This window comes from Delphinus delphis, chromosome 2 (genome assembly GCF_949987515.2).
Source record: "Delphinus delphis chromosome 2, mDelDel1.2, whole genome shotgun sequence".
Lineage (NCBI taxonomy): Eukaryota > Metazoa > Chordata > Mammalia > Artiodactyla > Delphinidae > Delphinus > Delphinus delphis.
The window spans coordinates 127,468,472-127,483,469 of record NC_082684.1 but is presented as its reverse complement, the minus strand read 5'-3'; positions in this window follow the sequence as shown (position 1 = coordinate 127,483,469).

Sequence of the window (14,998 nt, the reverse complement as noted above, 5' to 3'; positions counted from 1 at the left end):
TCTTAGATTTCCAAACACAAGCTGAACAATCACTTGGTGAAAACAAAACAAAGTGCTCTTCAGGCATCAGAAGCATTAAACTGGTAGCTAGTTGATGCAGGTGATTATAGTTATCATCTATATTCAGGAACTTAACTATGATATTTTGAACCCTCTTTTTGCTGGAGATTCAACTGAGAAATTATTATTTCCAATAATTTACTTTTTCTATTCTTTTTGTTTTGCTTTCTAGTAACCAGTATTAAGTTCATCATTTGTTCTATATACATTTCTCTTTAACCAAATCTCATTTTTATGGTAAAAACTGTTGTTCAAATATATAACCAACACTAGCCTATGGGATCCTTCAGTGAGTTGTGCTGGGCAGTTGACCGTGACTGAAGGTGTGGACTGAAACCATGGGCTTTCTATACCTATAGATGGTTGAAAACCAAATTTAAATTCCATTTGTTGAATTTAGGCACTTTTTGAAATAATAGCCTTTCTCTTATGTGAAAATTAGGGCATTGATTGGAAAGTAGGATGCCTAGAATTGAAGTAGGATATATGGGAGTGTTTGGACGACTGCTCTCTGATGGCATCATTCAACATCCCTGCCCACCATGCCTCAGATCATACCACCATCCATAGCCTTAAATGTCTTATACACCATCATGGTATCCCATATAACATTGCTTCTGACTAAGAAAACTTCCTTTATGGTGAAAGAGTTAAGGCAATGAACTGATGTCTATGGAATTCACTGGTCTTATCATTTATTCCATCACCTGGAAATAGAAATATAGAGAGGTAGGATGGTCTACTGAAAACTCAGTTAAAATGCTAGTAGGGAGAGTTTGCGAGGTTACTGTGCTATTCTACAAGATGTGCTATATGTTCTAAGTCAGCAACCAAGATATGGTCCTATTTTTTTTCCACTGCAAAAGTATAGTCTCCAAGATGGAAGTGGAAAGTGTACCTTTCACACGTAATGCAAACTGGGAAATGTTTTGTTTTCTACCCCTATGATTCTAGAGCGCTGGTATAGAGGTGTTGGTAAGCATGAGAGGAATGCTTCTACCAGGGGACACACCATGGTTCCACTGATTGGAAATTAAGACTACCACCTGGATGCTTAAAGCTCTTCATGTCACCAGGAATACAGGCCAAAAAAGGTGCCAGCTGGGATGACTGATCCTCTCTATCAAGAGGAGATAGTGTCACCGATAAACACAGAGGCTTAAAGGACAATGGCTGGGACTCACAGATCTCCTGGGGTTGACTCTTAGTACTGCCATGTCTGCTGGTAAAGTTAATGGAGGACTCCAACAGTCTTATAAGACCATCAAGGGCTCAGATCCCTTGGGAATGAGGGTTCGGGTTCTTCAACCCAAGTAATGAAGCCTGACCAGTTGCAGCTGGTGGCTCTGGGCAGGAGAACATAAAATGTGTGGTAGGGGATGGAAGTTAGAAATATCAATTACAGCGCTGTGACTTTTTTTTTAATTTTTATTTTATTTTATTTTTATTGGAGTATAATTGTTTTACAATGTTGTGTTCGTTTCTGCTGTACAACAAAGTGAATCAGCTATATGTATACATATATTGCCTCCCTCTTGGACCTCCCGCCCATCACTGCCACCCCCCAGCCCACCATTCTGCTCATCTAGGTCATCACAGAGCACTGAGCTGAGCTCCCTGTGCTATACAGCAGGCTCCCACTAGCTATCTATTTTACAGGGTAGTGTATTTATGCCAAACCTAATCTCCCAATTCATCCCCCCACCTCCGTGTCCACACATCCATTCTCTACATCTGCGTCTCTATTCCTGCCCTTGAAATAGGTTTGTGAGTTCTTGCAGAAATAAAGATGATAGGATCTGCCTCATTGTTCTGCCATGCATATATTTAAACTAATTTTTCTTTTCTTTTCTATCCGTTTCTTCCAGGGCATGCTGACAGTGGTTAGCTTTATAATATTGTTCATGGGTTACAGAATTCTGAGACAGGATCATGATGGAACCAGAAGAGGACTGAACATCATACAGAGATTCTATATAAGCTGGATTCAGCCACCAGTAAGATTCCAAGTTATCATCCCTTTAGGGAGAAAGTGAGCACGTTTTGATTTTATAAGGAACAGCTGCATTATGTTAACTGGCAGTATTTTTTCTTCTGGAGGATTAAGTATGGGAAGAAGGGTTTATGTTAATATTTGGCATGGGTAGCAAAGAAGTGCACTCTAGTGAATGTTGTCACTTTTTTTCAATCGAGTGTTTGCTTTCCTTTGGATGATTGCAGAATTTCCCACCTTAAAGTCTGTCTCTCACTCTAGAAGCTGAAAATGGCCTATACTCACTTTCTCACGTTCCTTAAAGTTAGTGTGTGGGTACATTATCTAGGATCCACCACTAACTGGATACAATCTCCCAAAACTATATCAGAAGTAAGCCACAGGAAGACTGCGAGGGACTCTTCGACAGCTACAATATTATAGAAAGATCAAGTTCTTTGAGCAGTAGTGGTGCTCTCACTGACAAATTCTGGGGTGTGAATTTTGGGTATTGTTCCTGGCTGGGTAGCACTGAGCCTGAGATATTTCTAGCCCTCCTGGCAATTCGACATCACTTTTTTGGTATACAAAGTTTAATTTTTATATAATTTCATACTTAGCAACACAACATTGCAAGAATAGTTAAGGAATCATATACCCTTGAGAAAGGAAGAGAGGGATACAGAGAGGGAGAGAGGGGATGAGAGGAACTGGGTGGGGGGGAGAATGGTAAAGCAAGTGAGGCAAAGTGTAAACAACTGATAAATTTAAATAAAGGGAATATGGGAGTTCCTTAACTATTCTTGCAACACACACACACACTTTTTTTCTGAATCATTTGAGAGTAAGTTGCAAATATCATAGTTCTGTATTCGTAAATACTTCAGTGTATATTTTGTAAGAACATGGATATTCTCTTACATAGCACCATACAATTGTCTAAATCAGAAAATGTAACATTGATATAAAACTATTATCTAATCCATACTTCATATTCAAATTCCTATATCACTTAAACAAATTTCTTTACTGCTTAAGTGAGTCAGTGTTAGCTTCTGTGAGCTCTAATTAATTTGCAATCTCAGAAATCACTTCCTCCAGCATATGTTCCTGGACCCCAACTTTGGGTTAGGCAACTCTCTTATGTACCCTGATAATACAGGGTACTTTACCTACCAGTGTATTTCTAACACTCTATCCCTGATTGTGTTTGCCTCTCCAACCTGAATCAAGCCACTTAAAAGGCAGGTATGTCTCTTTTTCACTGGTCTTTCTTCACTGACTAGAACTGTTTCTGACACATAGTAGATACTCATGAATATTTATTGAACAACTAGATCTGCACACTTTAGCGGCAATTAAGATGAAATATGTTCTAAGTTGTATTTGTCATTTTCCCTCTTTCAGTTGACAGCTGTATCTGTCAAGGTTCAATGCAAAGTAGAAACCACTCTAGGTATTTTTTACAGGAAGAGATTTATTGCAGGAAATTGATGCATATAAGGTTTAGGAGAGAAAGATCTAGGCTGGACTACTAGAAATCATTCCCAGAACAATACAGAATGGACCGTCACCAACACTCCAAGGTCATCATTTGAATTATTCAAGACATACCCCCCCATAGTTTTGATCCAGGGGTCAGGAAACTGTAATCAAGAAGCTGCTGCTATTGCCACCGTGGATGATTGCACCGTCTCTCAGCACTCAGAAAGATGGAAAATGGCTACTAGAATCCCACTACAGAAAAAAATTCACATTTTCCCATTTTCTTGACAGTGTAAGGGGTAAAAAGATGGCTTTAGACTTTATCTCACTTCTGCCTTATATTTCATGAGGTCATCCCATTATCAGAAATCAATTCACATTCAGAAACCCTGTTGCAAAGGAGTCAGGAATATGTACTTTTCAGCTACCCAGTCTCTGTAATGCATCCTATGGAGACTGAGTTAATTCCCAGTATGTACCACACTGGCATCCCCATTCATGAGGTTGCTGAAGCTAGACACAGTTATGTAATCCTCAACCCCTCCCTGACACCAAGATTCTCCCCTTGGATGGAGGTGGTAGCACCTCTTCACCAGGAGATTAAATTTAGAGGGTTAAATTTAGTACTCCCAGGGAATGGAATGAAGTATGCCTTGGTTGACTGCTTCAGAATCACTTACCCTCTGAGCAGTTTTCTGCCTGAGAAAATGGCAGTCACGTGACCAACTTGGATGTTCCTCCCTTTGGAGGTGGCAGTAACATGCTAACTCATTTTCCAGGTACCCCTGTGACTTCTGGGGTCAATGTGGTGGAAGAAAAGTGGAGAAAACAAAGCCCAGAGAGATGAGGAGATGTGTGCAACATCATGGAAAGAGCATGAACTTTATTTTCACATGGCTTTAGATTTGAATCCAGATCGTGCCTCTTACTAAATGTAATACCTGGAGCAAGTTCCTTAGTCTCTCTATATCTTGGTTTCCTCATCTTTAAAATACCTATCTCATAGGATGGTCATGAGGATTAAATTAGATAACACATGTTAAGTGCAGGTACCTAAAAGTACACAAAGAAATGTTGGTTCTTGGGACTTCCCTGGTGGTCCAGTGGTAAAGAATCTGCCTTCCAATGCAGGGGACACAGGTTAGATCCCTGGTTGGGGAATTAAGATCCCACATACCACGGGGCAACTAAGCCCGCATGCCGCAACTACTGAGTTCACGTCTCAACGAGAGAGTCCGTGAGCCACAAACTACAGAGCCCACACACTCTGGAGCCTGCACACCACAACTAGAGAAGAGAAAACCTGAACGCCACAACTAGAGAGAAGCCCACCCACACCAACGAAGATCCCATGTGCCGCAACTAAGACCCGACACAGCCAAAAAAAAAAAAAGAAATCTATAAAAAGCAACTCTAATAAAAAAAGCAAGACTATATGATAACATGATATAATTATCATAATGATAATGCTAATTCAAAAAAAGAATATAAAATTAAAAAAAAAAGGGCTTCCCTGGTGGCGCAGTGGCTAAGAATCTGCCTGCCAGTGTAGGGGACATGGGTTCCAGCCCTGGTCTGGGAAGATCCCACACGCTGCGGAGACTAAGCCTGTGCGCCACAACTACTGAGCCCACGTGCCACAACTACTGAAGCCTGTGTGCCTAGAGCCAGTGCTCCACAACAAGAGAAGCCACGGCAATGAGAAGCCCACTTGCTGCAAGTAGAGAAAGCCCGCGCGCAGCAAGGAAGACCCAACGCAGCCAAAAATAAATAAATAAATTTATTTTTTAAAAAAAGAAATGTTGGTTCTTTTACTAGTTTCCTATGGCTGCTGTAATAAATTATGATAAACTTAGCGGCTTAAAGCAACAAATTTAATTTAAAATTAATCTCTTACAGTTCTGGACATCAGAAATCCAACATCAGTTTCACTGAGCCAAAATCAAGGCGTTGGCAGGGTTACACTCTTCCTGGAAGCTCTAGGGGAGAATCAGATTACTTGCCTTTTCCACCTTCTAGAGTTGCCTTCTTTGGCTGTTGGGCTCTTCCTCCACGTTTGAAGCCAGCAGTACAGTATCTTGCTCCAGTCCTCACATAGCTAGGTCAAATCACACTCTCCTCTTACTTGTGATTTACAGTTAAGGCCTACTTGCATAATCTAGGATAATCTCTAAATCTTAAAATCCTTAACTAATCACATCTGCAAATTCTGTTATCATATAAGGTAACACTCACAGACCCAGAGACCTGGGTAACTTTGGGAGCTGTTATTCACCTGACCACAGTTCCTTTTATCACCAACCCTTACTATCTTTTTAAAGAACCCATTTGGTGTCTTGAACAGTGTGTCCAACAGAAATATAATGTGATGCATATGTGTAAAATTTTCTAATATCCACATTAAAAATGAGTAAAAAGAAACAGGTGAAATTAACTTTAATGAATTTTTAAACCAACATACCCCCCAATACTATCATTTCAACATGCAGTTAGTATAAAAATTATTAATGCAATATATTACCTCCTTTCTTAAAATACTTTAAAAATCCAGTATACAATTTACACTTACTGCAAATCTCATTCAGACTAACCACAAATCAATTGCTCTATGGCCACATGTGGCTAGTGGCTACTGTATTGGATAGTGCAGATCTGGAGGGCTGTAAAATTAAAAGGGCCCAGGGTGGGTTGGACCGTATACTCTTCACATCAAACCCATGTTTCAGCAGCTATAGCCTACACCTCATTCTGCTTATATCCACTACCAAGTTGATGACAACTGCCTCAAATCCTTGTCAGTGTGCCAAGGCTGCCACCAGTGTGTTATAAACACCCCATAGAACCAGACTGAGCATGGGATTAACCTCAGGTTATGTATCAGTTAGGATACAGTCAAGAAAACATAATCTACCCTACGTTTTAAAAGAAGAGGGATTTTTAATTTTGGAAATTATACCAGTTGATGGAAGAGCTGAGAAATTCAACAATAGATAGTGAGACAAACCACAGATTGGCAACATTACACAGCTGCTACCACTTCTAATGATGGAAGGAGAATAGAAGGAGGTGGTGTTGTCTGAAATTGGCACCACCCAAGAGTTAGACCATGGCAAGGATTTTGGACCATGAATGAAGGGACCGTTTGGTGAGAGCTGGAGATATGGAGAAAACATAGCCACTATTGGAGATGTTGCCTGAGGAGGGAGGAGTAAGAGAGGGAAATACCCTGATTCTCCCTTCCTTCCACTCTCCAGTGTTCTGCCAGGGCCTCCCATTGGCCTAATCTATCTGGAAGCCCTTTGTCGAGGGATGCTAGGAAATGTAGTTCTCTGAGAGTTAGAGTGGAGCAGGGGTAGATCAGGGAACAGACCAAGAGCAAACAGGCAAACAAAGTGTCACAGTCCACGCCTTTTGCTATTCATAATATTTACCACCTATGTTACAACTTCATGCTTCTTTTTAGCAGGATGCAACTACGGTTCACAAAAATGAAGATGCCCTCATCATCTCTTCAGTATGGGTGAGGCAAGTCATCATTGCTCTTTTTAAGTCCAAGATCTCTAGGGAATTCACAGTCTTCCCCAGTAAACCATGGCTTCTCATGGTCTGGTGACATATGAACCAATTGACAAAGTTAAATATCATTGACCTTTGTACAAAATAGCCTAGGAAAGGGAAAAAAAATAATCGGTAAATATTAATATATACATAACAAAAATATGCATAGCTGTTAATCATCTCTATAACTGGTCATAGGGCAGAGTTGATATTTATTACTTCCTTCTGTCACTATTTATTCCATGCTTCCCTTGTCCTTAGTCAATGATTTGGCTGGTGGTGTCTCTTTGCCTGGGTAGTGAGCCAAACCTTCATTCCTGAAGGATCCAAATCCTCAGTGGTCTTGCCTTTATTGGGTTCTTCCTTTAATCGTTTCTACTAGAGATGGAAAAACAAGGGATTCCCCAATGATTCCTTCTGGGTACCAGAATCCTCTCTGCCTCATTGTGTGGCAGCAATTTAAATCCCCCTTGTTAGTTGGGACTGACCACTCCAACCAGTATTGTAACCTCTCCTCTAGCTATTGGTTTAGTGGCATGAGGACCCCAAAATAGTCAGGTATCAGTTTCAATTTCTCACTCAATTGGACCATTATTGTGTCCCCTCATGAAAGCACGCCTCCCTTGGGGCTGTAGCAGATGAGGTGGATGCCTCTGTCCATATCCCCTTGGTCTACCTGAGTCACCTGCAGCTGCAATAGAGTCTCCTTGCACGATGACAGCTTCCCCCCTTCTCTAGTCTCTTCCTGTGAGTTTTTTCTCACACTCTGCCAAAGGAAAAAAGCCCAGAAATGCAAGGGAGTTAATGTCCTTTAATTGGAGTTGGTGGGTATATGCCTTGCCTTCCTGTCCTCCAAAAGGACAATTCTGAAGCTTGTTCCATACTGTTTTTCAGAGGGATTTTGGTGAGATTGAGCTTCAGTTGCCCACAGCAATCATCTGCTCATCATCACACACCTTACTGGCTTTTCTCCTTTCTCTGTCTCACTTTCCTCCCTTCACTACTTGTGCTTATTGGAATTATCTTCCAGGTAAACTGCATGCACCCAAGGCCTTGTCTTAGGGCAAGAACCCAAACTAAGACAGGAACAAAGACCTCTAAACCAGAGGAATCTATGGCTGGGGAGAAGGGAAACTAAATTTTGTCAGAGGGTTATTAGGTGTAATAGCTTCTAGTACCTGGTTATTTTTGGCTGTAAGAGAAACAGCACCATCTGTTGGTCACTGGCTCAAAACATAAACTCCATCCTGTTAAGATAGCACTGGACCTCACAGGGTGTGTTCCACAAGTAGTGCTGTAATTATGACTTCAGTAGGTTATTCCATCAATCTACCAGATTAGATGTTCTCAGATGATGGGGTATGTGATAATATTAGTGAAATACAAGAGTCTGAGACAATTTCTCTTGTTTTCAGATGAGATCCTTTGTGAGAAGCAATCTTGTATAGGACATCATGATAATGAGTCATGGAATCAGGACATTCCATAAGTCCACAAATGGTGTTGCTGGCAGAACCATTTTGGATAGGGAAAGAAGAAAGAAGTATCTATTTCAGCGAGAGCAAATTTCTGCCCCACTATAATGGAAGAGGTCCAATATAATCGGCATGCCCCCAGTGCCCTGAGGAATGGTGCGATAGCAAGGGTTCAATATTGGCTTCTGCTCTTGTCAGTCTGAGCTTTCTGCCTTGGAGAGGGAAGTCCATGTTGTTGAGCCCTTATGCCTGCTGCCATGGCTACTAGTACACAAGCCCAGTGAACAAGGACTCAGTGGCTGAATAATGAAGCTGACCAACATCCACAGGATGGGTCATCTCCCTGATTATTAAGAGCTTTCTCTCTTTTCAAAAATTAATTAATTAATTAATTGAAGTATAGTTGATTTACAATATTGTGTTAGTTTCAGGTGTACAACAAAGTGATTCAGTTGCGTATATATATACATTTTTCGGGTTCTTTTGCATTATAGGTTATTACAAGATATTGTATATAGTTTCCTGTGCTATACAGTAAATCCTTGTTGTTTATGGTATATCTACAAAGTAGTTTGTATCTGTATATGGTAGTTTGTATCTGCTAATCTCAAGCTCCTAATTTATCCTGCACCCCTCCCTTTCCCCTTTGGTAACCATGTTTCATTTTCTATGTCTGTGGGTGTATTTCTGTTTTGTAAATAAATTCATTTGTATTATTTTTTATATTCCACATATAAGTGATATCATATGATATTTGTCTTTCTTTGCCTGACTTACTTCACTTAGCATGATAATATCTAGGTCCATCCATGTTGCTGCAAATGGCAATATTTCATTCTTTTTTATGGCTGAATAATATTCCATTGTATATACATACACCACATCTTCTTTATCCATTCATCTGTTGATGGACACTTAGGTTGCTTCCATGTCTTGGCTACTGTAAATAGTGCTGCTATGAACATTGGGGTGCCTGTATTTCGAATTATAGTTTTGTCTGGATGTATGCCCAGGAGTGGAAGTGCTGGATCATACAGCAACTCTATTTTTAGCTTTTTTGAGGAGCCTCCTTACTGTTTTCCATAATGGCTACGCCAACTTACGTTCCCACCAACAGTGTAGGAGGGTTCCCTTCTCTACACACCCTCTCCAGCATTTGTTATTTGTAGACTTTTTAACCTGAACTTTTAAAAGTGAATTTTAAATAGATTCTTGACCTTGATCTTGACGTTTTGGGCTTGATAATTCTTGGTTGTGGGGAGGTGTCCTGTGCATTTCAAGTTGTTTAGCAGTGTACTTGGCCTCTACCCACTAGATGTCAATAGCCACTAACTCCCCTACCTCCAGCTGTGACAACCAAAAACATCTCCAGATATTGCCTGCTAAATGTTCAGTAGGGGACAAAATTGCCTCTGGTTGAGAGCCACTGCTATACAGGGATATCGCAATACTCCCTTCATGGAATTTTTGTGTCTCTGGCATTCTTATGTCTTACTAAGAATATTTGCTACTTCCTGTTCACCAAGCTAATCAACACGATATTATCAATGTAGTGGATCAGAGTGATGTTTTATGGAATGTCCAGATGATCAAGGTCCTTGTGGACTATACTGTGACAGAATTTGAGAGCTGACATGGCCCTGAAGTAAAACTGTAACGGTCAGTCACTGTTCCTGACATATGAAAATTTGTTGCTTCTGATTTTCTTTGCTAATTGATTTGAGGGAAAAATGATTTGCCAGATCAACAACTGCATGCTACGTGGGCAGGATTATGTTGATTTGTCCCAGCAAAAATGCCATATCTGGATCAGAAGCTTCAAGTGAAGACACTGTCTCGTTTTTTTTTTTTTTTCATTTGACAAATATTTATTGAGGCACCTATCACACATTCAACACTGTTCTAGGTACTAAGAATATATTTGTGAACAATCATGTATTTATATTTATCTATTAACAAGGGTTAGAAATCTCCTGAGTAGAAGCTTGAATAATCCCAATCACTGTCTAGTTTTGCCACTGTCAAACACAGGAATTAAACAGAGGTGAGAAAAGAGTCATCACTTCTGCATCTATCAAATCTTACATGGTGGCACCGATCCCTGCAGTTCCCACAGGTCTGTGGTATTGCTATTGGCTTACCATTTTGTTAGGGAAGGGCAGTTCCAGGGGCTACTTGGCTCTGCCTACCAAAATAGTCCTCTCTGCAAGTTTCAGGGAGCTAGTGCAGGAGATCTGCCAGTTGCCAAGTATGTCTCGTCTAAATATACAATTAGGACCTGGTGAAATTACCTCAGCATGGGTCTACAGAACCTGCTGAGCCCTCTGTGTGATGGACTTGGACATAAATTTAATTTATTATCTGATTACCCAAAGCCCTCAATCTATCCGGGGGCCCCCAAGGATTAGCATAAATTCAGATCAGTGTCTAATAATCCTTCAAAGTCTGGGTATGTCCCTTCCCTCAGTGCATGCTCATTCTCCTAATAGCCACAGGTCCTTTTGGGAAAGGCTTGGAGAAATATTTATGGTATACAGTTGTGACAATGTCGCAGTGTCCTTCCTCAAGAGAGCCCAGTTTCTCCTTCAATCACTGGGCCCTGGGTATGTGCCGTAACTGGGAGAGGCTATGACGTCCTTTTGTGGCTACTCAAGGTGGGTTTCTGTGTGCTAGAACTTTAGTTTTCCCAGTTGTGTCTATCAAGGAATACTTTAGTAGGTTACCCATCTATTTCATCCCTAGGGACCCTGTCATCAAGCTGGTACCCCCACAGACCCCTGAGGGCATTGCAGGGCTTTCAAGGATGCCCATGTTTCTCTCACTAATGTTTTCTCAGTGCGTTAGTGCCCTCTGTGCCCTTCCAGGAAGCATAGTCAGGAGGAGGGTGAGCAGGTTACACATAACACATTCACTCTAATATTCCCATCACCTTGACTCTTTCATATGTGACACTGTGGCTTGACCTTTTTGTACAAGACTCTTTACATTTCTTTCTCCCCATTATGTGAGTGAAGTTCTGGCATCTCAGCTTCATTGAATGTAGGCCACTACTGAATCTTAGTTTCAGTCAACCATATCAGGCAAGCTGTTAGAAAGGCTCAGTTTAGCACATTAAAAGACGAAGGATACCTGTGTTTAAATTTAACCTGACTCATCATTTTATTCTATCTTTTCTCATATAATACCCGTAGAATCTACTCGGGTATAGTTTTCCAGGTTATTGATAATGTAAATATAAAAGACACTGTAATTGTTTGGGTGTATGAGTTTATTTATTTATTTATTTTCTGGAATATACCTTACAATTCTCTCCTGGGTCCCTGGATTTAAGTTTATTTTTTATTTATTAATTTTTTTTATTAAAGATTTTTTTTTAATGTGGACCATTTTTAAAGTCTTTATTGAATTTGTTACAATATTGCTTCTGTTTTGGGTTTTTGGCCGGGAGGCATGTGGGATCTTAGCTCCCTGACCAGGGATTGAACCCATGCCCCCTGCACTGGAAGGTAAAGTCTTAACCACCGGACCACCAGGGAAGTCCCTGGATTTAACTTTAGAATTGGGTTTGGAGGTAATGGGGCGGGGGGCTAGGATTTAAGGGAGACTAGATATCTCTTTGCAAGGCAACTGCTGCATGTAGAATCTTTAAACAAGGAAAGGTCAGTTTCCTTATAAAGGAGAGGGGGCACAGGGATATTTAGGGGGCTAGTTGGAAGTCACCTCAAATGTCCCCATCCTAAGTCACAGGGCCCCGCTAATTTCCAACTGATGTCCTAACTTTAAGGCAGTGACTTAGAAAGGCTGTGAGTTCGATGTCATTATACTCTAGCAACTTGGACAAATAAATTTGTTCTGATCCTCAGCCATGGTCTGTCCTTAAGTCATAAGAAATAAGAGATTCTCTACTACACTGTACAAGCTTTCTGGTTCTCTGATCACACCTTGAGCTGAGAGTTTAACGTCCTGAATTTAACATTTTTGTTCTCTAAGCTGCCTAATGCTTGTGTCTAATGCTTGTCAGCCTACTCTGTAGTCCTTGTAATTATCATTACAGTAGCTCCGAATTTTCTAATTTCCTTACCTTCATCTGGAACTTTATTTCAAGCAACCACAGATACTAATTCAAGCAATTACAGTTACAATTGTCTGCCATGGATTACTAGAATTTTATTTTCCACTCATTGGAGGTGATAACAGCATTCAAATCAAACACGTGAGCAAATTAATCTGCCCGTGAACAATGGAAAGATGTGATGTTATCAGAACATCAAAGCCAAGGCTGTCAGGCAGAATCTAGAGCCATGGCAAGAGGTTCCTAGTTGGAGCTGGAGCCATGGAGAAGATGTATTAACCATTGGAGATGGTGCCTGAGGGAGAGCAAGCGAGGGGAAATCTCTTGGCTTCACCTCTCCTAGTGCCAAAAACAGAAAGAAGCAGAGAAGCCAGGGAATCCACCTGAGAGAAGCAAGAGAGACTGGTTTCGAAGGCCTCCGCATTTCAATTCCAGTCTTACAGTAAACTCTACTTTTTACTGGGTTCTTGTTCCTAGTTTTCAAGGGGATCTAACTATCAGACTTTGAACAAAGTGCTTTGGAAGCCCAGTGGGGAGAGCAACCAAGCTTGCTGCAGCAGTGCAGGAAAGGATATCTGAGGTCCCAGAGGTGAGTGGGAGTCTGCCAGGTGGCAAAGAAGAGCAGGCGCATTCTGGAGGGAGTAGTGTGTCAGAAGTCAAGAGGTGGGAAAGGACAGGGCAGCTGAAGGAAAGGGGACAGTTACATAATAGTACCAACCTCATATCTATTTGTTGCGAGGCTAGATGAGAAAATAAACATTATAGCTGATATAATTTGAGCTCTAACTATAGACTAAGCTATTCTAAGTGCTTTCTAATAATTGATTCATTTAATACTCACAAAAACCCATTGAGGTACATCTTACTGCTACATTTTACAGATGAGGAAAATGAAGTTTAGAGAGTTTAGTAATTTTTTCAAGGTCACACAATTACATGATCTGACCCCAAAGTCAGAGTCTTAACTGCTACGGGATACCACAATTCTATACTTCTATTGTATGTGATTTCTTTAATGGGTTAAATTTAGTCCATGCAAAGTGCTTCAGTGTAATGCCTGCCACATGGTAAATGCTCAATAAAAGATAAATAACTCTATCTATTTTTATAGCATAATGATTCAAAGAGGAGCTTTGGAGTCAAACAGACCTGGGTTCAAATCCTGTCTCTGCCCCTTTCTAGCTGTTTGCTCTAGGAAAAGTAAGTCTAGGGACTTTGTTGATTTGTAAAGTGGGATAGATTGCCTAATTCTCAGGGTTGCTGTCAGACAAAATGAGACCATATATAAATATTGTCTTGCACATAGAAAATACTCAGGGAAAGATAGATATTACTGTTATTCCGGTAGTAAGGAACAAATTGGACAAAGGTCCAGGATGGGGAGAGAAAGAGAGGAAGAAGTGAATTCCAGGGTATCAACGTATTTTATTTTGTCTGGAGTATAGGGTGGTTGAGGGAATGGCCTGGAAATGAGCCTGGAGAGGTCAACAGGCCTGATCTTCATGGCCTGGTAGGCCATGTCAAGGAGGCTGGAGGGATAGTAGAGGCACTCACACAGCACATAGGACAGGTGTATCCTTTAGCACAGGCTAGGTTGTGCTGCAGTAACAAATGTCCACACACATCTGAGTGGCTTACAAAGAAAAATGCTGCAAGTCCTTTGGGGATCAGCTGTGGTTCTGTTCCATGTCATCTTCACTCTGGAACCCAGGCTGATGGAACAACTTCTCTCTGAAACAGATTGCTAGTCTTGTGGCATACAAAAAGGAGACATGGTGAACCCACCAGCTGGTGCTTAAAGCTTCTGCTTGGAATTGATCCTTCTTCTCAAATTTTATTGGCCAAAGCAAGTCACATGGTCAAGCCTGCCACCAGTGGGGCTGAAGAAGGGGCATTTCATGGAGGGGCACCAGAGTATTTGTCAGAACAATAATAGGAACAGATTCTGTGCAAAAAATAATGAGTGGTAACCCAATTTAAACATAGGCAAAGGATTTGAATAGACATTTCTCTACAACATTCAAATGTCTATTTGAATAGACATTTCTCTACAGACATTTCTCTATGTGCACAAATGGCCAATAAGTACATGAAAAGGTGCTGAACATCATTAGTCATTAGGGAAATACAAATCACAATCACAGTGAAATACCACTTCACATCTACTAGGTTGGCTGTAATAAAAAAGACAGGCAATTCAAGTGTTGGAGAGGATATCAAGAAATTGGAAACTTCGTGTACTGCTGGTGGGAATGTAAAATGATACAGCTGGTTTTATAAATAGTCTGGCAGTTTTCCAAAAAGTTAAACATAGAGTTACCTATGACCCAGCAATTCCACTCCTAGGTATTTATCCAAGAGAAATGAAAACATATG